The following is a 22,581-nucleotide window of genomic DNA, read 5'->3' as shown; positions in this document are numbered from 1 at the left end:
ATGAAAATGAAAAGTGAAAGGGAAGTTGCTCAGTCGTGTCTGACTCTTAGCGACCCCATGGACTGCAGCCTACCAGGCTCTTCCATCCATGGGACTTTCCAGGCAAGAGTACTGGACTGGGTTGCCATTTCCTTCTCCAATCTCCTCCATTAAACTTTCTCAAATGTTGGAATTGGCCAAAAGCCCTCACCAAGATAATTTTCATAAGCTCCTAGGGGCAAGGCGATATAAAGTGAAGAACTGGTTTTGATTCTCAACTGAATGTCTCTGAAGCTGCTATTCAGAGGTGTGCCTGGGCCACCCCTTGGCCTGTTGTCTCAACCCACATGTGGGCAGGCCTGCTGCCTGCTACCCACTAAGTTTGCTAAGCTCAGGTTGTAAGTTATCCCCATTCGTGCCTCTGACTCCTGGGGACCCTGAGGGTAACAGGCAGGGCTACCATTCACAAGTACACAGACTGAGCTCTGCCCAAGAGATAGGATTCATTGTGGTCACTATTCATTCACATAGTTATTATGACAGTTTCCCAACAGATGGCAGTAAAGTATCTTAAGAAAGGGGCATCTTTTTCTAGTTCACCCCAAATCATGCATGAACTACCAGTGGGGCTCCATTTTCTTTGCATTGCCCAATGTAGTGCTGGTAAACAGCAGGATACACGAAGTAGAACTGGGCCTCACAGAACTAGAAAGTCAACACCAGTTTCTCTCTCCCTTTCTCTCTCTCTCTGTGTCTCTCTTGGCTTCTTTCCGTTCCTCTGCTCTTTCTTCCCCCTCACCTTCCATCCACATTCCTTACTCACCTGTTTACAAGTGTACTATACTGGATGTAGTAATTGGAGTCTACAACCATTCTTACCACCTTCTATTATACCCAGGGCCACCTCCATGGGTGTATGTACGTCCTATGCACAGGACTCTGTATTGAGAACTTGATTTAATGCTGGGTTGTTGCCAGCATTAAATTTTTATTTATTTATTTATTTGGTTGTTCCAAGGAGCTTGCTAGATCTTTTTTTTTTAATTTTATTTTATTATTTAACTTTACAATATTGTATTGATTTTGCCATATATTAACATGAATCCGCCACAGGTATACAGTGTTCCCCATCCTGAAGCCTCCTCCCTCCCCATACCATCCCTCTGGGTCGTCCCAGTGCACCAGCCCCAAGCATCCAGTATCGTGCATCGAACCCGGACTGGCGACTTGTTTCATATATAATATTATACATGTTTCAATGCCATTCTTCCAAATCATCCCACTCTCTCCCTCTCCCACAGAGTCCAAAAGACTGTTCTATACATCAGTGTCTCTTTTGCTGTCTCATATACAGGGTTATTGTTACCATCATTCTAAATTCCATATATATGTGTTAGTATACTGTATTGGTGTTTTAATTCCAGGACCAGGGATGGAATTGGGTCCTAGAAGTGAGTGCGCCAAGTCACTGGACCGCCAGAGAATTGCCTTAAAATTCTTAGTAACTTTATGAGCAGATGGTGTTCCTTGCTGTCTCACTCCCGTACAACCTCTGCAGTACTACACAGGTGGTGAATTCCGATGGACCTATGATGCCCCTTAATTCACGAGACTCAAAGCCAGTACAAGCCAAACTCATGATGTCTACAACTGCATAAGCAGGAGTGCTGACTATCCTGACAGGGTGTGCTTTCTGTTCAAACCGGAACTTGCTTCTAACACAGAAAGAAGGCAATGGCATTCTAAGAAATGCAGGGCTTCTCTGATGGCCCAGTGGTTAAGAATCCCCCTTGCAATGCAAGGGACACAGGTTCCATCCCTGGTCTGGGAAGATCCCACATGCTGAGGAGCTGCTAAGCCCATGTGCCGCCAACTACTGAGTCCACCTACTGCAGCCACTGAAACCCTCATGCCTAGAATCCTTCTTCCCCAACTAGAGAAATCACTGCAATGAGAAGCCTGCACACCGCAACAAGAGAAAGCCCACGTGTAACAATGAAGACACACCATAGCAAAATACAAAAAACCTTTTAAAATGCAGACAGTGGGTTGGCCTGTGGTGCAACCATCAAGTTCCAGGCTGGTCTGGGGCTCCAGCGCTCTCCTTCCCCTCACTGAGTGCTGCCTGTTGCAGAAGAAGCCATGGTGCTTTGGATCACCAGGAACACAAAGACTAATGCTGAAAATAAGCTGAAAATCAGTATGGCAGGGGCAAAGCGCTTGCCTGTGGCTACTGCTGCAACCTCTAAGCCTGGGCTGAGGCCCCGAACAGCTCTTGGAGACATCCGTAACAAAGTCAGTAAACAGCCACAGGCCAAACTGCCCCTGAAAAAGGAAGCAAAAATTTTAGCTGCAGGAAAAGTTACTGCTAAAAAAGTAGCAAAACCTCTGGAAAAGGCTCCTGTACATATGCCGGAGCCCCAGCTGAGGCCGGAGACAGAATCAGAGCCTGTTAAGGAAGAGAAACTTTCCCCTGAGCCCATTTTGGTTGATACTCCGTCTCCAAGCCCCATGGAAACATCTGGCTGTGCCCCTGCAGAAGAATATCTGTGTCAGGCTTCCTTGGATGTAATTCTTGCAGTGAGTGATGTGGATGCAGAAGACGGAGTAGATCCAAACCTCTGTAGTGAATATGTAAAAGACATCTATGCTTATCTGAGACAACTTGAGGAAGAGCAAGCAGTCAAACCAAAATACCCAATGGGTCGTGAAGTCACTGGAAACATGAGAGCCATCCTAATTGACTGGCTAGTGCATGTTCAAATGAAATTCAGGTTACTGCAGGAGAACAGGTACATGACTGTTCCAAAATTGATCGGTTCATGCAGGATAATTGTGTGCCCAAGAAGATGCTGCAGCTGGCTGGAGTCACTGTCATGTTTGTTCCAAGCAAATGTGAGGAAACGTACCCTCCAGAAATCGGTGACTTTGCCTTTGTGACTGACAACACTTACACCAAGTTCCAAATCAGACAGATAGAAATGAAGATTCTAAGAGCTGTAAATTTTAGTCAGGGTCACCATCTACCCCTGCATTTCCTTCAGAGAGCATCTAAGATTGGAGAGGTTAATGTTGAGCTACATACTCTGGCCAAATATCTGATGGAACTAACTATGCTGGACTGTGATATGGAGTACTTTCCTCCTCGGATTGCAGCAGGAGCTTTTTGCTTAGCACTGAAAATTCTTGATAATGGTGAATGGACACCATCTCTACAGCATTACCTGTCATACACTGAAGAATCCCTTCTTGTTGTTATGCAACACCTGGCAAAAATACGGTCATGGTGAATCGTGGGCTTACAAAGCACATGACTATTAAGAACAAGTATGCCACATCTAAGCATGATCAGCACAGCTGAATTCTGCGCTAGTTCAAGATTTAGCCAAGGCTGTGGCAACGGTGTAACTTGTGAACTTTGGAATACTATCTGCAAATAAAACTGGCACCATGTGCCATCTGTGCGTGTTATATGCTACATTCATTTACTTTTAATACAGTTTTATTCCTTTTTACTTATCTCTTCACTCATTTGAACGTGGCTACTTTCCACTTTGGAAGGACTGATGTTGAAGCTGAAACTCCAATACTTTGGCCACCTGATCCAAAGAGCTGACTCATTGGAAAAGACTCTGATGCTGGGAAAGATTGAGGGCAGGAGAAGAAAGGGACGACAAAGGATGAGATGGTTGGATGGCATCTCCGACTCAATGGACATGGGTTTGGGTGGACTCTTGGAGTTGGTGATGAACAGGGAGGCCTGGCGTGCTGCGGTTCATGGGGTCACAAAGAGTCAGACACGACTGAGTGACTGAACTGAACCGAACTTTCCACTTGAGGATAAAAGTTGTTTGTTTAAAAACAACTGTTTTAAACAACAATTGTTTAAAAACAAACAAACAAACAAACAATTTTCAGTTACTGGGTACCCAGCTAATATATACAATTGGTTCTTCTGGGTTTTTGTTTTATGTGCCTGGCTTTACTTAAGATGATTTACTAAACTCTTGAAGGCATTTAAAATCCTGATGTGCTTTACATATCATACTGTATGTAAGCCCAAGTCATCTTAAGAGACTCTGCTGCCTAGTTCTACGTAAGGAAAAGTCTACCGTCTCATTCCTAGTCCTCCTGATTGCTATTTCCTCTGGTGGTTGCTACCATAATTCTAAGTAATCTACTTCTACTGCTTTCTTATATTATCAACTTTAGCTAGCATCAGCATTTTCACTTGGAAAAACAAGAATTTTAATTTATATTCAAAATCTAATTTTTGTTTATTAGTTAAGAAAATAAAACAATACTTAAAACAAGATAAAAAAATGCAGACAATGGAAGAACCCTAGCATATTCTTATTTATGTGACTTCCTTGTAGTAACTGATGACTTGCCAAAACTGGCGACATAAAAGGAAAGGGAAAAACAGGGCAACCCATAATTCTTTTCCTTTCAGGCCTTTCTCATTTATCAGTAAGTCAAAGAATATTGGTAGAACATGTGCTCATCAAGAAGTGAAATAAAATCTGTTGAGTTACTTTTTGCAGTATTTCCACTATTCATGTAAGAATGAAATGCATACGCATATATGAGTTTCAAAGCAGAACTATATAATTTTGGCAATTCTACATGCAGTAAAACCCTCTGATATTTGCATTTAAAACTGCCACTGCACAATATAAAATCAAATATAAAATTCAAGCTCATAATTTACTATTTTAATTTTTCTTTGCTTAGACCAACATTGGGAGAAGGCAACTCCAGTTGCCTTCAGTACTCTTGCCTGGAAAATCCCATGGACGGAGGAGCCTGGTAGGCTGCAGTCTATGGGGTCGCTAAGAGTCGGACACGATTGAGCGACTTCACTTTCACTTTTCCCTTTCATGCATTGGAGGAGGAAATGGCAACCCACTCCGATGTTCTTGCCTGGAGAATCCCAGGGACAGCGGGGCCTGGTGGGCTGCCGTCTATGGGGTCGCACAGAGTCGGACACGACTGAAGCGACTTAGCAGCAGCAGCAGACCAACATTAAATAAAAACGCCAGGACACATCAAGAAGATCCTGGAAGGAAGGAAAAACCTCTACATTTTAGTACTTTTAATAGCACTATTTCTTTTCTGCTTTTTGAAAAAGGTGTTCCGCATTTTGTTTTCTTTTTTATGGAAATATAGCTGATGTACAATACTATGTAAGTTTCAGGCATACTACATAGGATTTGACATTTGTGTGCATTATGAAATAATTACCATGATAAGTTTAGTACCCATCTTTCCCCAAACATAGTTATTAAAATGTTATTGATCATATTCTTTATGCTATGTATTACATCCCTGTGGCTTATATTTTATAATGGGAGGTTTGTACCTGTTAATCCCCTTCCACTATTTTGCCTCTACAAGCCCTGCTCTCCTTAGGCAACCACCTGTTTTTATCTCCATATCAATGACTCTGTTTTCATTTTTGTTGTTGTTGTTGTTTTTAATGCCATTCTTTATTATACAAGTAATTCATACATAAGAGTATAAGGAAGAAAATAAAATGACCCACAATTCCACCCTCAGAGATAGCATCACATTTTTGTTATGCTTTGGTGATTTCTGTCTTGTCTGATGGCATTTGAGCTGGACTTGGGATCTGGAATACAGACACTATAGCTGAGTGAGACTTCAATGCAACTTTTTCCCACAACTTTATCTAATTATGTTTAGGAACAGGATGCTGCTAACAGGAATTTGGCAAACTTCCCTGCCTCCACATCCATTTGATCATGGTTATTTTTTTTAACTCAAGTATAATTGACCTACAACACTATGTCAGTTCCAGGTGTACAACATAGTGATTCAATATTTCTATACATTGCAAAATGACCAATGTGATCAGTCTAATTACTTTTTGCCATATACAACATTTTTACAATATTATTGACTGTGTTCCCCATGCTATATATTTCCTCCTGGCAGATGACTCATTTATTTTCCAGCTGGAAGTTTATATCTCCATTCTTGAAGGAATACCAGTTGATTGGGACTTCATCAACTTTCCCTCTCAACAGCAAAGTTCTTGTCCTCAAAATACTCATGGTTAGTTAGGAGTAAATAGACCTAACTACATTGAGAATTGGAGAAGGAAATGGCAACCCAGTCCAGTGTTCTTGCCTGGAGAATCCCAGGGATGGGGGAGCCTGGTGGGCTGCTGTCTATGGGGTCGCACAGAGTCGGACACGACTGAAGCGACCCAGCAGCAGCAGCAGCACATTGAGAATATTTATTCCTTTAGCAGCTGTACAAAATTTCCTCATGGAGGAGGCTGTCTTGTGGTTTAAGGCTGAGAGTCCAAAGATAATCTTTTAACAGGGCAGATTCTATTAACCAGTATGCCATTTACTTGTGTCTGACAAGCCAGCTACAGCCTCATTTTAGCTTCAGTTGTTTTGTTTATTCTGCTGTTTTAAAGTCAATGATTGTAGCAATTCCAAATAATGACAGTTATATCTTTCCCTTCTTTACACCTAATATTTCTTAGTCTTTCCTTATAGCATTAGGCCAAGACTTTCAGTACCACATCAAATTGTAGCAATCATAGAGGGAATCTTTATTTTGGTTCCCAAATAAAGTCTTAAAGAGAACGCATCTAAAATTTTCTATTAAGAATGACATTTGGAGGACTTCCCTGGTAGTCCAGTGGTTAGGACTTTGTTCTCCAATGCAGGAGGTGTAAGTTCAATCCCTGGTGTGGAGCTAGGATCCCACATGCTTTGAGGACAAAAACCAAAGCATAAAACTAAAGCAATATTGTAACAAATTCAATAAAGACTTTAAGGATGGTCCACATCAAAAAAAAATCTTAAAAAAAAAGAATAGCATTTGTTATAAGGTTTTTGGTAAACAATTTATCAAATTAAAGAAATAATCTTTTATTACTGATTTTTAATTATAAAAATTATAATTTTATCATATATAGATATTGAACTTTATAAAAAAAATTTTCTGTAGCTATCAAGATAATATATAGTTTTCTCCTCTTAATATAGCAAATTACCCTGATAAATTTTTCCTATGTTGAACTATCACTATACTCTGAGAATAAATTCTATTCATTCTCAATGTATTTTTTAAATATAAGAGTTGGATTTAGATATACAATATTTAGAATTTTTGCATCTGTGTTCATAAAAAATGTCTATAATTTTGTTTTACCTGAATTAGTCTCACCAGGTTTGGGAATCAAAATTATAAAAGGCTTGCACATTGAACTGGAAGGTTTTCTATCTTTTTCTACCCTCTAGAAAAGCTTGTATAAGATAGGAATAAACTGTTCCTTCAAAATTTGTTAGAACTTATCTGAGAAACACCTGGGTTTTGAGACCTATGTGTCTGATTCTCTTTGAAATTTCTTTTAATACATTTTGGTCTGTATGGTTTTCTGTCTTTTCTTCTGCCAGTTGTGGCACTGTATTTTTTTTAGTTGAGGTTCATGCCAGCTTAGTTGCCCCATGGCATATGGGCTCTAAGTTCCCTGACCAGGGATTGAACCCATGTCCCACACATTGAAAGGCAATTCTTAACCACTGGACCACCAGGGAAGTCCCCATTGTATATTTTTGAAGTTTTTCCAAGAATCTATCCATTTCATCTAGATTTTTCAATATATATTTAATTCAGAAATATAAAAAGTTTCTGTTGTACATACAGCCATTTTTCTTGTCTGTATTTTATTTATTTGCACATTTTCCTTTTTTGCTTTGATCAGTCTTGTCAAACGTGTAACTTAATCTTCAAAGTACTAATTTTTATTTTGTTAATCTTCTCTATTGCCTTTTTGTTCTTTATTTCATTAATTTGTACTGTTATTCTTTTTTGTTTTTTGTTTGTTTTCTTTTGGCCTTTGACTTTTTTCTGTTTCCAACACATTTATATAATTTGCTTGTTAGGTTTTGTTTTTTTTTTTTTTTTTGGCCAAGCTGTGTGGCTTATGGGATCTTAGTTTGTGGACCAGGGATTGAACCTCAGCCCTTGGCAGTGAAAGCATGGAATCCTAAGCGCTGGCCCACCATGAAAGTTCCATCATTTTGGTTTTGGTTTTTTAACAATGTACTGCATTTTGTTTGTTTTTTAATTAAGCATTTTTTTCTGAGATAATTGTAGATTTATGTGTTGCTTTAAAAAATAATGGGGCTTTCCTGGTGGCTCAGATGGTAAAGAATCTGCCTGCAATGCGGCAGACCTGGGTTTGATCCCTGGGTTGGGAAGATCCCCTGAAGAAGGGAACGGCAATCCACTCCAGTATTCTTGCCTGGAGAATTTCATGGACAGAGAAGCCCAGCCAGCTACAGTCCATGGGGTCGCAAAGAGTCAGACATAACTGAGCACCTTTCACTTAAAAAATAATATGGAGAGATTTCATTTACTTTTTACCCAGTTCCCTCCAAAGGCAGTACCTTGCAAAGCAATACCACAACCAGAATAATCAACATTGTTACTGTCAAGACACAGAACACTTTCATGCTACAGCAATTTCTAATGTGATCCTTTTATAGCCACACCCATTCCTGTCCTACATCTACCCTTTCCTTAGTCTCTGGCAACCACTAGTATCTATCCATGTCTATAATTTTGTCATTTCTAGGATGTTACAGAGATGTATCATATCTATTATATTGTGACTGGCTTTCTTTCACTTAGTATAGCTCTCTGGAGATTAATTCAGGTGATTCATGAATCAATAACTCATTCTTTATTATTGCCGAGAAATATTCCATGGTATAGATGGGACACAGTTTAATAGTTCACCCATTAAAGGACATTTGCATTGTTTCCAGTTAGGAAACAATTTTATTATGAAAAAAGCTGTTATAAACATTCATATGCAAATTTCTTTGTGAACAGTCTGCATTTCTCTGGGAAAAAGGCCTAGGAGCTCAGTTATTGGATTATATGATATTCCAATCCTAAAAGCTATTTCAAATCCTAAAAGATGATGCTGTTAAAGTGCTGCACTCAATATGCCAGAAAATTTGGAAAACTCAGCAATGGCCACAGGACTGGAAAAGGCCAGTATTCATTCCAATCCCAAAGAAAGGCAATGCCAAAGAATGTTCAAACTACTGCACAATTACATTTATCTCACATGCTAGCAAAGTAATCCTCAAAATTCTCCAAGCCAGGCTTCAATAGTACGTGAACCAAGAGCTTCCAGATGCTCAAGCTGGATTTAGAAAAGGCAGAGGAACTAGAGATCAAATAGCCAACATCCATTGGATCATTGAAAAAGCAAGAAAATTCCAGAAAAACATCTACTTCTGCATTATTGATTATGCCAAAGCCTTTGACTATGTTCAGCTCAGTTGCTCACTCATGTCCAACCCTTTGTGACCCAATGGACTGCACCATGCCAGGCTTCCCTGTCCATCACCAACTCCCAGAGCTTGCACAAACTCATGTCCATCGACTCAGTGATGCCATCCGACCATCTCATCCTCTGTCATCCCCTTCTCCTCCTGCCTTCAATCTTTCCCAGCATCAAGGTCTTTTCCAATGAGTCAGTTTTTCGCATCAGGTGGCCAAAGTATTAGAGCTTCAGCTTCAGCATCAGTCCTTCCAGTGAATATTCAGGACTGATTTCCTTCAGGATTGACTGGTTGGATCTCCTTGCTGCCCAAGGGATTCTCGAGTCTTCTCTGACACCATAGTTCAAAAGCATCAATTCTTCGGCACCCAGTTTTCTTTATGGTCCAACTCTCATGTCTATACATGACTACTGGAAAAACCATAGCTTTGACTAGATGGTCCTTTGCTGGCAAAGTAATGTCTCTGCTTTTTAATATGCTGTCTATGTTGGTCATAGCTTTTCTTCCAAGGAGCAAGTGTCTTTTAATTTCATGGCTGCAGTCGCCATCTGCAGTGATTTTGGAGTCCAAGAAAATTAAGAAAATTAAACTGTTCCCATTGTCTCCCCATCTATTTGCCATGAAGAATGGGACCAGTTGCCATGATCTTAGTTTTTTGAATGTTGAGTTTTAAGCCAGATCTTTCACTCTGGTCTTTCACTTTCATCAAGAGGCTCATCAGTTCCTCTTCACTTTCTGCCATAAGGGTGGTGTCATCTGCTTTTCTGAGTTTATTGATATTTCTCCTGGAAAACTTGATTCCAGCTTGTGCTTCATCCAGCCCGGCATTTTGCATGATGTACTCTGCATATTAGTTAAATAAGCAGGGTGACCATATACAGCCTTGACATATTCTTTTCCCAATTTGGAATCAGTCTGTTTCATTTCCAGTTCTAATTTTTGCTTCTTGACCTGCATACAGATTTCTCAGGAGGCAGGTAAGGTGGTCTGATATTCCCATCCCTTAAAGAATTTTCCACAGTTTGTTGTGATCTACAATCAAACGCTTTGGTGTAATCAATACAGCAGAAGTAGATGTTTTACCGGAATTCTCTTGCTTTTCCGGAAAACTCTTCCACAGTTTGTTGTGATCTACAATCAAACGCTTTGGTGTAATCAATACAGCAGAAGTAGATGTTTTACTGGAAATCTCTTGCAAATTGCCAACAGATGGTGGCAATTTGATCTCTAGTTTCTTTGCCTTTTCTAAATCCAGCTTGAACATCTGGAAGTTCTCGGTTCACATACTGTTGAAGCCTGGATTGGAGAATTTTGAGTATTACTTTGCTAGCATGTGAGATGAGTGCAATTGTGCGGTAGCTTGAACAATCTCTAGCATTGCACTTCTTTGGGATTGGAATGAAAACTGACCTTTTCCAGTCCTGTGGCCACTGCTGACTTTTCCAAATTTGCTGGTATATTGAGTGCAGCACTTTCACAGCATCATCTTTTAGGATTTGAAATAGCTCATCTGGAATTCCATCACCTCCACTAGCTTTGTTCATAGTAATGCTTCATAAGGCCCACTTGACTTCTACTTCCAGGATGTCTGGCTCTGGGTGAGTGATCACACCATTGTGTGACTGTGTAGATCACAAACCATCGTTTGACTATGTAGATTACAACAAACGGGAAAATTCCTCAAGAGAGGGAAATACCAGACCATCTTACCTGCCTGGTGAGAAATCTATATGCAGGTCAAGAAGCAACAGTTAGAACTGGAAATGAAACAGACTGATTCCAAATTGGGAAAAGAATATGTCAAGGCTGTATATGGTCACCCTGCTTATTTAACTTATATGCACCATGCAAAATGCCAGGCTGGATGAAGCACAAGCTGCACTCAAGATTGCCAAGAGAAATATCAATAATCTCAGATACGCAGATGACACCACCCTTATGGCAGAAAGTGAAGAGGAACTGAAGAGCCTCATGATGAAAATGATAGACCAGAGTGAAAAAGCTGGTTTAAAACTCAGCATTCAAAAACTAAGATCATGGCAACTGGTCCTGTTACTTCATGGCAAATAGATGGGGATACAATGGAAACAGTGAGAGACTATTATTGGGGGCTCCAAAATCACTGTAGATGATGACTGCTGCCATGAAATTATAAGGCACTTGCTCCTTGGAAGAAAAGCTATGACCAACATAAACAGCAGAGACATTATTTTGCTGACAAAGGTCCATCTAGTCAAAGCTATGGTTTTTCCCGTAGTCACATACAGATATGAGAGTTGGACCATAAAGAAAGCTCAGCGCCAAAGAATTTATGTTTTTGAACTGTGGTGTCAGAGAAGACTCTTAAGAGTCCCTTGGGCAGCAAGGAGATCCAACCAGTCAATCCTGAAGGAAATCAGTCCTGAATATTCATTGGAAGGACTGATGCTGAAGCTGAAGCTCTAATACTTTGGCCACCTGATGCAAAAAACTGACTCATTGAAAAAGACCCTGATGCTGGGAAAGATTGAAGGCAGGAGAAGTGGACAACAGAAGATTAGATGGTTGGATGGCATCACTGAATTGATGGACATGAGTTTGAGCAAGCTCCAGGAGTTGGTGATGAACAAGGAAGCCTGGCGTGCTGCAGTCCATGGGGTCGTAAAGAGTTGGACATGACTGAGCGATTGAACTGAACTGATGATAGTTCCATGTTTAAGAAATTCCAAAACTGTTTTCCAGATTAGTATACTGTTTAACAGTTCCACCAGCAATGTATAAACAAATGATCTAGCTTCTCCACATCCCTGTCAATATTTAGTATCACCACTATTTTTCATTTAGTCACTCAGATAGTTGTGTAAGAATACCTCATTGTGGCTCAATTTGTAGTCCTCTAATGATTGACTGTGTTGAATATCTTTTTAAATATTAATTTATTTATTTTAATTGGAGGCTAATTACTTTACAAAAATATGGAACGCCTCACGAATTTGCACATCCTTGCACAGGGGCCATGCTAATCTTCTCTGTATCGTTCCAATTTTAGTATATGCGCTGGCTAAGCGAGCACTGTTGAATATCTTTTCATGTGCTTATTTGTCATCTGTATATCATTTCTGACCAAATATTAGTTCATATCTTTCACCCATTTTCTAATTGGATTTTTGGGTTTGCTTCCCACTCCAGTACTCTGGCATGGAAAATCCCATGGATGGAGGAGCCTGGTAGGCTGCAGTCCATGGGGTCGCTAAGAGTTGGAGACGACTGAGTGACTCCACTTTCACTTTTCACTTTCATGCATTGGTGAAGGAAATGGCAACCCAGTCCAGTGTTCTTGCCTGGAGAATCCCAGGGACGGGGGAGCCTGGTGGGCTGCCGTCTATGGGGTCACACAGAGTCGGACACGACTGAAGCAACTTAGAAGCAGCAGGAGCAGCAGCAGCAGCATACATTCTAGATATCAAGGCTATTTTGGATATGTGGCGTGCAAATTTTTCTCCAATTCTGTAGCTTGTCTTGTCATCCTCATACAAAGATCTTTTGTAAACATTTAAAAAATTGAACTACAATCTATCAGTTCTTCTTTTTATGTATCATGCTTCTGCTCTCAAGTCTAAGAATCTTGCCTAGTTTTGGGCAACAAAGACTTTCTTATATTCTTTTCTAAGTTTTAATGTTATATTTTACATTCAAGTTATTTAATTAGAGTTAATTTCTGTTTTGAGGTTTATTTAGAGGTTTTTTTTTTTTGCCCATGAATATCCAAATTGCTCCAACATCATTTGTTTAAAAGGTTATCTTTCTTCCATTGAGTTGATTTTACACCTTTGTCAAAAATCAGTTGGGCATGTTTGTGTGGTTCTCCTCCTGTATTCTCTATTCTGTTCCACTGATCTATGTATCTGTCCCTCTGCCAATATCACAGTCTTGATTATTGTAGCTACATAATAAGTCTTGAAATGGGACAGAGTGAGTCCTCCTACTTTATTCTCCTTTTTTGAGATTGTGTTAGCTATTCTAGTTCCTTTGCCTTTCCATTGAAGTTTTAAAATAATCTTATCTATACCTACAAAATATCTTGCTGAGACACTAAGGACATCTGTATAATGTTGAGTCTCCCAGTCCATGGTGATGGTATGTCTCTTCTTTCTCAACAGCATTGTGTTGTTTTCGGTGTACAAGTCCTGTATACAATTTTGAGTGATTATAAATGGTATTATATTTTTAATTTCAATTTTCATGTGTTCAGTGCTAGTATATAGAAATGTAAACTTAAAAATAAAAAAAAAGACAGAAATGCAACCTTGCTGAACTCACTTATTAATTCTAGGCTTTTTTTTTTTTTTTTTTTGGCCAATTCCCTTGCATTTTCTTCAGAAATTATCTTGTCATATGGAAATAGGGACAGTTTTGTTTCTTCCTTTATGATCTGTATGCTTTTTATCCCCTTTTCTACCTCATTTGACTAGCTAAATCTTCTAACACTGTTAAATAAAGTGGTGAGAGTGAGCATCCTTGCCTTGTTCCTGATCTAGGGGAAAACATTCAATCTTTCACCATAAACTGTAATAGTAACTGTATTTTTTTAGTTAGCTGTTGTTTTCTATAACTTAAAGTTCCTCTTTATTATTATCTTTCTGAGAGTTTTTGTCATGACATGCTGCTGAATTTTGCCAAATGCTTTTTCTGCATCAATTGAAATGATAAATGAATTTTCTTCTTCAGACTGTAAATATAGTAGATTATGTTGATTTTTCAAATTTTAATGTTGTTTTCTGATGTAATATTTAAGTGTGTTTAATGCTCAAAATTCTCCAAGCCAGGCTTCAGCAATATGTGAACCGTGAACTTCCTGATGTTCAAGCTGGTTTAGAAAAGGCAGAGGAACTAGAGATCAAATTGCCAACATCCGCTGGATCATGGAAAAAGCAAGAGAGTTCCAGAAAAACATCTACTTCTGCTTTATTGACTATGCCAAAGCCTTTGACTGTGTGGATCACAATAATCTGTGGAAAATTCTGAAAGAGATAGGAATACCAGACCACCTGACCTGCCTCTTGAGAAATTTGTATGCAGGTCAGGAAGCAACAGTTAGAACTGGACATGGAACAACAGACTGGTTCCAAATAGGAAAAGGAGTGCGTCAAGGCTGCATATTGTCACCCTGCTTATTTAACTTCTATGCAGAGTACATCATGAGAAACACTGGACTGGAAGAAACACAAGCTGGAATCAAGATTGCCGGGAGAAATCTCAATAACCTCAGATATGCAGATGACACCACCCTTATGGCAGAAAGTGAAGAGGAACTCAAAAGCCTCTTGATGAAAGTGAAAGTGGAGAGTGAAAAAGTTGGCTTAAAGCTCAACATTCAGAAAACGAAGATCATGGCATCTGGTCCCATCACTTCATGGGAAATAGATGGGGCAACAGTGGAAACAGTGTCAGGCTTTATTTTTTGGGCTCCAAAATCACTGCAGATGGTGACTGCAGCCATGAAATTAAAAGATGCTTACTCCTTGGAAGGAAAGTTATGACCAACCTAGATAGCGTATTCAAAAGCAGAGACATTACTTTGCCAACAAAGGTCTGTCTAGTCAAGGCTATGGATTTTCCAGTGGTCATGTATGGATGCTAGAGATGGACCATGAAGAAAGCTGAGCGCTGAGGAATTGATGCTTTTGAACTTGTGGTGTTGGAGAAGACTCTTGAGAGTCTCTTGGACTGCAAGGAGATCCAACCAGTCCATTCTGAAGGAGATCAGCCCTGGGATTTCTTTGGAGGGGATGATGCTGAAGCTGAAACTCCAGTACTTTGGCCACCTCATGCGAAGAGTTGACTCATTGGAAAAGACTCTGATGCTGGGAGGGATTGGGGGCAGGAGGAGAAGAGGACGACAGAGGATGAGATGGCTGGATGGCATCACTGACTCGATGGACGTGAGTCTGAGTGAACTCCGGGAGTTGGTGATGGACAGGGAGGCCTGGTGTGCTGCGATTCATGGGGTTGCAGAGTCGGACACCACTGAGTGACTGAACTGAACTGAACTGAATCAACCTTACTTTGAGTACTATGCTTGTTGTGTACTATGCTAATTTGTTCCACAAATTTTAACATATTTGTTGTCATTCAAGTATTTCATAATATCCTTTATGGTTTCCTTTACTACACGAATTGGATTTTTAAGTTGTCTCTTTGTTATTAATTTCTGTATTCACTGCAGTATAAAGATCGTCTGACACCAGTCTTTTGAAACTTACTGAAACTTCCTTTGTGGTCCTTTTTTGAAAGATTTTGCTTGTGTTCAGCAGGAATATGTATTCTTTTTTGGGTGCACAGTTCTACATATGTATCATACATATGTGCATGCGTGTGTGCTAAGTCACTTCAATCGTGTCTGATTCTTTGCAACCCCATGGACTGTAGCCTGCCAGGCTCCTCTGTCCATGGGATTCTCCAGGCAAGAATACTGGAGACGGTTGCCTAGCCCTCCTCCAGGGGATCTTCCCAACCCAGGGATTAAACCTGTGTCTCAACTCCTGCATTGGCAGACAGGTTCTTTACGACCTAGTGCCACCTGGGAGGCCCATCATACATATATATGCTTTATTAATTTCCTTTTCATGTATTCAATGTTTGTTAATCAGTTTCTGAGAGGGATGTCTTAAAATCTCCAACCACAATTAATCTATCCATTTCCCCCACAGTTCTATAGGTGGTAGCTTTTTATGTTTTGAAACTGTTTGGTTTTTTTGAAGTTATGTTTTTAATGCATCTATGCTTAGAATCAGAGAAGGCAATGGCACCCCACTCCAGTACTCTTGCCTGGAAAATCCCATGGACAGAGGAGCCTGGTAGGCTGCAGTCCATGGTGTCGCTAAGAGTCAGGCACAACTGAGCAACTTCACTTTCACTTTTCACTTTCACGAATTGGGGAAGGAAATGGCAACCCACTCCAGTGTTCTTGCCTGGAGAATCCCAGGGACGGGGGAGCCTGTGGGCTGCCGTCTATGGGGTCACACAGGGTCTGACACGACTGAAGTGACTTAGCAGCAGCAGCAGCATGCTTAGAATCGTTGTATGTTCCACTCTGTTCTTTTTTCCTAGCATACAATATGCTTAACAGCTATGGTATTTTTGACTTTAAGTCTGTTTCATCAAATACTCCAGCTTTACTCTTTTTTTTAAGTTATTTATTTTTAAATTGAAGGGTAATTGCTTTATGGAATTGTATTGGTTTCTCCAAATATCAACATGAATCAGCTATAGGCATTCTAACTTTCTTTTGATTTAGAATTACATGGCTTATCTTTCAATTCTTTCACTTAAACATATATTTAAGTATTCATCTATTATATTTTTATTTCAATTATTATATATCTATTTAATATTTTACCTAGTTCCTTATTTCTTATTCCTATATCATATTAGTAATACATTTACTATTTTGAATACATTGTTTAAAATTTATCTGATCCAATAATTCTGTTTTAAGCATTATACATTGTTCAATTTTTTGTCTGTCAGTGATTTTTTTTCTTAGGTGTCTAGCTATCTTGGTTAATGATCTCATGTTCTCCTGGCATTAGTTACTCTTTCTGTTAATATTTACTGGGCAGGGACTGAAGGCCAAGTCTCAGTATCTCTCCTAGTGAATTTAAAGAGAGAGGATGGAAGAATTTCCAGGGTAGAAAGCCTTAGATACCAGGTTCCTTTAACTGCCACTTTATTCAGTTCAGTTCAGTCGCTCAGTTGTGTCTGACCCATGAATCGTTGCACACCGGCCTCCCTGTCCATCACCAACTCCCAGAGTTCACTCAAACTCATGTCCATCGAGTCGGTGATGCCATCCAGCCATCTCATCCTCTGTCGTCCTCTTCTCCTCCTGCCCCCAATCCCTCCCAGCATCAGAGTCTTTTCCAATGAGTCAGCTCTTCGCATGAGGTGGCCAAAGTACTGGAGTTTCAGCTTTAGCATCAGTCCTTCCAGTGAACACCCAGGACTGATCTCCTTTAGGATCTCCCTGCAGTCCAAGAGACTCTCAAGAGTCTTCTCCAACACCACAGTTCAAAAGCATCAATTCTTCAGCGCTCAGCCTTCTTCACAGTCCAACTCTCACATCCATACATGACCACAGGAAAAACCATAGCCCCGACTAGACGGACCTTTGTTGGCAAAGTAATGTCTCTGCTTTTTAATATGCTATCTAGGTTTGTCATAATTTTCCTTCCAAGGAGTAAGCATCTTTTAATTTCATGACTGCAGTCACCATCTGCAGTGATTTTGGAGCCCGAAAAATGAAGTCTGACACTGTTTCCACTGTTTTCCCATCTATTTGGCATGAAGTGATGGGACCAGATGCCATGATCTTAGTTTTCTGAATGTTGAACTTTTAGCCAACTTTTTCACTCTCCACTTTCATCAAGAGGCTTTTGAGTTCCTCTTCACTTTTCTGCCATAAGGGTGGTGTCATCTGCATATCTGAGGTTATTGATATTTCTCCCGGCAATCTTGATTTCAGCTTGTGCTTCTTCCAGCCCAGCATTTCTCATGATGTACTCTGCATAGAAGTTAAATAAGCAGGGTGACAATATGCAGCCTTGACGTACTCCTTTTCCTATTTGGAACCAGCCTATTGTTCCATGTCCAGTTCTAACTGTTGCTTCCTGTCCTGGATACAGGTTTCTCAAGAGGCAGGTCAGGTGGTCTGGTATTCCCATCTCTTTCAGAATTTTCCACAGTTTATTGTGATCCACACAGTCATGACCCAGATAACCACGATGGTGTGATCACTCACCTACAGCAGACATCCTGGAATGTGAAGTCAAGTGGGCCTTAGGAAGCATCTCTATGAACAAAGCTAGTGGAAGTGATGGAATGCCAGCTGAGCTATTTCAAATCCTAAAAGATGATGCTATGAAAGCCACATTCAATATGCCAGCAAATATGGAACACTCAGCAGTGGCCACAGGACTGGAAAAGGTCAGTTTTCATTCCAATCCCAAAGAAAGGCAATGCCAAAGAATGTTCAAACTACCGCACAAAATTATATTCATCTCAAGCGCTAACAAATGCTCAAAATTCTCCAAACTAGGCTTCAACAGTGTGTGAACTGAGAACTTTCAGATGTTCAAGCTAGATTTAGAAAAGGCAGAAGAACCAGAGATTAAATTGCCAACATCGATTGAATCATAGAAAAAGCAAGAGAATTCCATAAAAACATCTATTTCTGCTTTATTGACTATGTCAAAGCCTTTGACTGTGTGGATCACAACAAACTGTGGAAAACTTTTAAAGAGATGAGAATACCAGAACACCTTACCTGCCCCCTGAGAAAGCTTCATGCAGGTCAGGAATAACAGCAGCAGACATGAACAACAGACTGGTTCCAAGTTGCAAAAGAAGTACATCAAGGCTGTATATTGTCACCTTGCTTATTTAACTTTTATGCAGAGTACATCATGTGAAATGCCAGGCTGGATGAATCACAAGCTGGAATAAAGACTGCAGGGAGAAATATCAATAAGCTCAGAAAAGCAGATGACACCACCCTTATAACAGAAAGTGAAGCAGAACTAAAGAGCCTCTTGATGAAAGTGAAAGAGGAGACTGAAAAAGCTGGCTTAAAACTCAACATTCAAAAAACTAAGATCATGGCATCCAGTCCCATTTCTTCATGGTGAATAGATGGGGAAACAATGCAAACAGTGACAGACTTTATTTACTTGGGCTCCAAAATCACTGCAGATTGTGATTGCAGCCATGAAATTAAAAGATGCTTGCTCCTTGGAAGAAAAGCTATGACCAACCTGGACAGCATATTAAAAAGCAGAGACATTACTTTGCCAACAAATGTCCATCTAGTCAAAGCTATGGTTTTTCCAGTAGTCATGTATGGATGTGAGAGTTGGACCATGGAGAAAGCTGAGTGCCAAAGAATTGATGCTTTTGAACTTTGGTGTTGGAAAAGACTCTTCAGAGTCCCTTGGACTGCAAGATCAAACCAGTCAATCCTAAAGGAAATTAGTCCTAAATATTCATTGGAAAGATTGATGCTGAAACTCCAATACTTTGGCCACCTGATGGGAAGAACTGACTCAGTGGAAAGGACCCAGATTCTGGGAAAGATTGAAGGCAGAAGGGGATGACAGAGGATGAGATGGTTGGATGGCATCACGGACTCGATGGACATGAGTCTGAGCAAGCTCTGGGAGTTGGTGATAGGGAAGCCTGGAGTGCTGTAGTTCATTTCGTTGCAGTCAGACACGACTGAGCAACTGAACTGAACTGAAATGAACATGACTAACAGATAAGGAATGTATTTATTTCCATTGCCCAGAACTTTACTCAGGTCTGTAAACTCAATTCCAGCTCAGATTTGAACTGATCCCTCTCTTCCCAACAAAGCTGGCTAGAACTGTTATCTAAAGATAAGGAGTGTGACATCCTGCTTCTCCACCCAAATTTGAGACCTAAGAAAGATGATTCAAGTGTCTTCCAGGCTTCAGGTTGAATGTGTTTCCACATTTAAATGTCACTAAAAATGGATCCTGTAATGTTTGCTTCCAGGTAGGCCTGATGTCCCAAAATGTATTTGACAGCACCTTTTATCACATGACTCGAGGCAAAGTCTCCCAAGTCTTACATATAGGTAGAGATTTTTCCTATTTTTGTGTAGCCATAGACATAAATTCTGACAATTATTCACATTACCAAATATCTTACTTACCACTACCATAATTCTTCATGACCATGTATAATTCTAATTGTTTTTCTATCAATCACTATTGTTTCATCATTTCCAAATTCCACCAGGAATTCCAATTTTTCTCTGCAATACCTGTCACTATTTCTTTTCAAAACGTCTTAAGAGTGGGCACGTAGCCTCATAGCTCAGTTGGCAAAGAATCCGTCTGCAATGCAAGAGACCCCAGTTCAATTTCTGGGTTGGGAAGATCCACTGGAGAAGAGATAGGCTACCCACTCCAGTATTCTTGGACTTCCCTCATGGCTCAGCTAGTAAAGAATCCGCCTCCAATGCAGGAGACCTGGGTTAGATCCCTGGGTTGGGAAGAACTCCTGGAGAAGGGAAAGGCTACCGACTCCAGTATTCTGGCCTGGAGAATTCCATGGACTGTATAGTCCATGGGTTCGCAGTCAGACACGACTGCGTGACTTTCACTCTCACTTTTTTAACAGTAGCCTATAACCTTGTATTAGGACTCTCCAAAGTAACAGAACCAGTAGGAGACAGGTATAAAGTATTGGGTCATGTGATTATGGAGACTGAGAAATCCTATGATCTGTAGTCTGCAAGTTGTAGACCCAGGAAAGTTGGTGGTATAGTTTGAAGGCCTGAGAACCAGGAGTACCCAGGGCAGACAAGTTGGCACATACAATTACACACAAACTTTGACTGCTGTTCTAACATGAATTCAAATGCAGGCCCCAGTGTTCATCCAGTCACCAAGAAACCCTGTCGCAAAGGTAAAAGTAAGGTAGGGGTCTTAACTCAGCACACTCATGTCTGCCTTGGGCCTGTTAGCTTTCCAGGAAAGACAGGTTTCTAGGAAAGAATCCATTTTTTTCAGGTGATGCTGGGCAAAAGACCATCTTCCATACTATGATTTTGTGATGAAGATTTTCATAGATTCACTCTAGAGAGAGAATGCTATGTGAGCGGTTTTCCATTCAAAATATAGTGTATTTCCCTCTCAGCTTCCAGTTTTATATTGATCTCAAGAGTAGTTTTCAAAAATTCCATTAGACTTTCAGGTGGCATTCCAGAGCTATCAGAGGCTAACACTGGATCAATTTCTATTCCCCAGCACCTTTATCTAACAGTTCAGTCATGATGATGAGTGCCCACTTGGCAGATCTCCAACTGCTAGATGATACTGAACTTTAAAGCTCCCCAAATGTAATATAGGAGTTCAGTGACTTCTCCCACATTTTATTCTCAAAGTATCATCCCTGCTAACTCGAAGTGGTCATCAAACTTGGGATTATGGTTTCTGTTTTTAACACCAAGTCTTTGCTAGGATGAAGACTCTTCAAAAGAGTCCTTTTAGTTCCTTTAACAATTACTATTTTACCCTGTTTTATACTACTAGTAAAGTAACCAAATGGGAATAGCTTTTGCTTTGTTTTCTCAAGTATTTCATTACAAATGAAATGGTTAATTTATCAAAATGTGATGATGTGAAAGCACACTGTCAGCTATAAAACGAGCTAGACAAAGGATTGCTTAATTTAGTATTTTTAGTTAGAAGGACCTATTAACATATCGCATTAATTTCAGAAAAATCCTATCATGTCTGAGCTGTAAAGAACCTGGAGTTCACTTATTCCAGATGAGAAAAATGAGGCCTAGAGCTTAAACAACATCCCTTTAAGTCACCCAGCTTAGCAAGTTTTTCCCAGGAAAGGAAGAAAAAAGGGAAAAGGCAAAAATCAGAATAGAGTATCGAAACTGCAATAAGACCCACTTCAAACACCTAAACTACAATCAATGAACAATTATTTAAATACCAGGAAGTTTCAGCCCTTTTGACTTATTCTACTCATTTTCAAAAAGCCAAAGAGAACTTTAAAAAGATGGCTTTATAGAGAAATCATTACATATACCACTTATATAAATGTTTACTTGTACTTACCTCTACAATTTAAAATTTAAATGCTTTAAGATTCTCAAAAGCCAACTATAAAAATTAAAGGTTTAAAATTTTTTTTCTTTGTTCTTAGAGGTGAAAATGTGCATCAGAATTTCAAAAGAATATTTTTGTTCAATATAAATACTTACATGAAATAAATCCCAAGTGCTATATTTGAGGTTTTTTCAGTACAATTTATTCTTCTTACATTTTAATTTACATTTATTAAATACCTTAGAAATATTACACTCAAAGTTAATAGACTTCCAGACAGAGACCATTAACTAAGAAGGAGCAGTCTCACTAAGTCAACTTCCCTAGTTAGTTTGCTGGCCTCCTCACTATTCACATGCTCTCTGGTGCTTATTACTATGCAACTGTCTTCAAGATGTGGTTGAAGCTTAAATCTACATCTGGCATCAGGCCAAGTCTGTTAATCCATGAATACTGGCCATCAACTGCATTTAGGGTACAGCCTGCAGAAGGCTCTTTCTTGACAGTCAATGATGATGAATGTGGAAAGACTGGATATTCTCTTGGGAGAAGAAAATATACCCCACCTTAAGTGACAGCTACAGTTTCCTAACAGAAAAAACAATTAGGAAAGGGAAAAGATCAATGAT

General features: G+C 39.8%; 1 non-coding gene and 1 pseudogene across 1 annotated transcript; one reads left to right on the top strand and one right to left on the bottom strand.

The window, feature by feature from the left end:
* The first annotated feature begins 2,071 nt into the window (after window positions 1–2,071).
* On the top strand, window positions 2,072–3,407 carry LOC133261191 (G2/mitotic-specific cyclin-B1-like; annotated as a pseudogene).
* Window positions 3,408–12,271: 8,864 nt separating this feature from the next.
* Window positions 12,272–12,375, bottom strand: LOC133227220 (U6 spliceosomal RNA). The gene has a single exon (XR_009729772.1). It is a non-coding gene; the product is annotated as a U6 spliceosomal RNA (small nuclear RNA).
* Window positions 12,376–22,581: the final 10,206 nt, after the last annotated feature.

Source organism: Bos javanicus, chromosome 15, assembly GCF_032452875.1.
Source record: "Bos javanicus breed banteng chromosome 15, ARS-OSU_banteng_1.0, whole genome shotgun sequence".
In the NCBI taxonomy this organism is placed as follows: Eukaryota; Metazoa; Chordata; class Mammalia; order Artiodactyla; family Bovidae; genus Bos; species Bos javanicus.
Note: the sequence above shows the minus strand (reverse complement) of the source record. Positions and strands in the feature narration are given on the sequence as shown.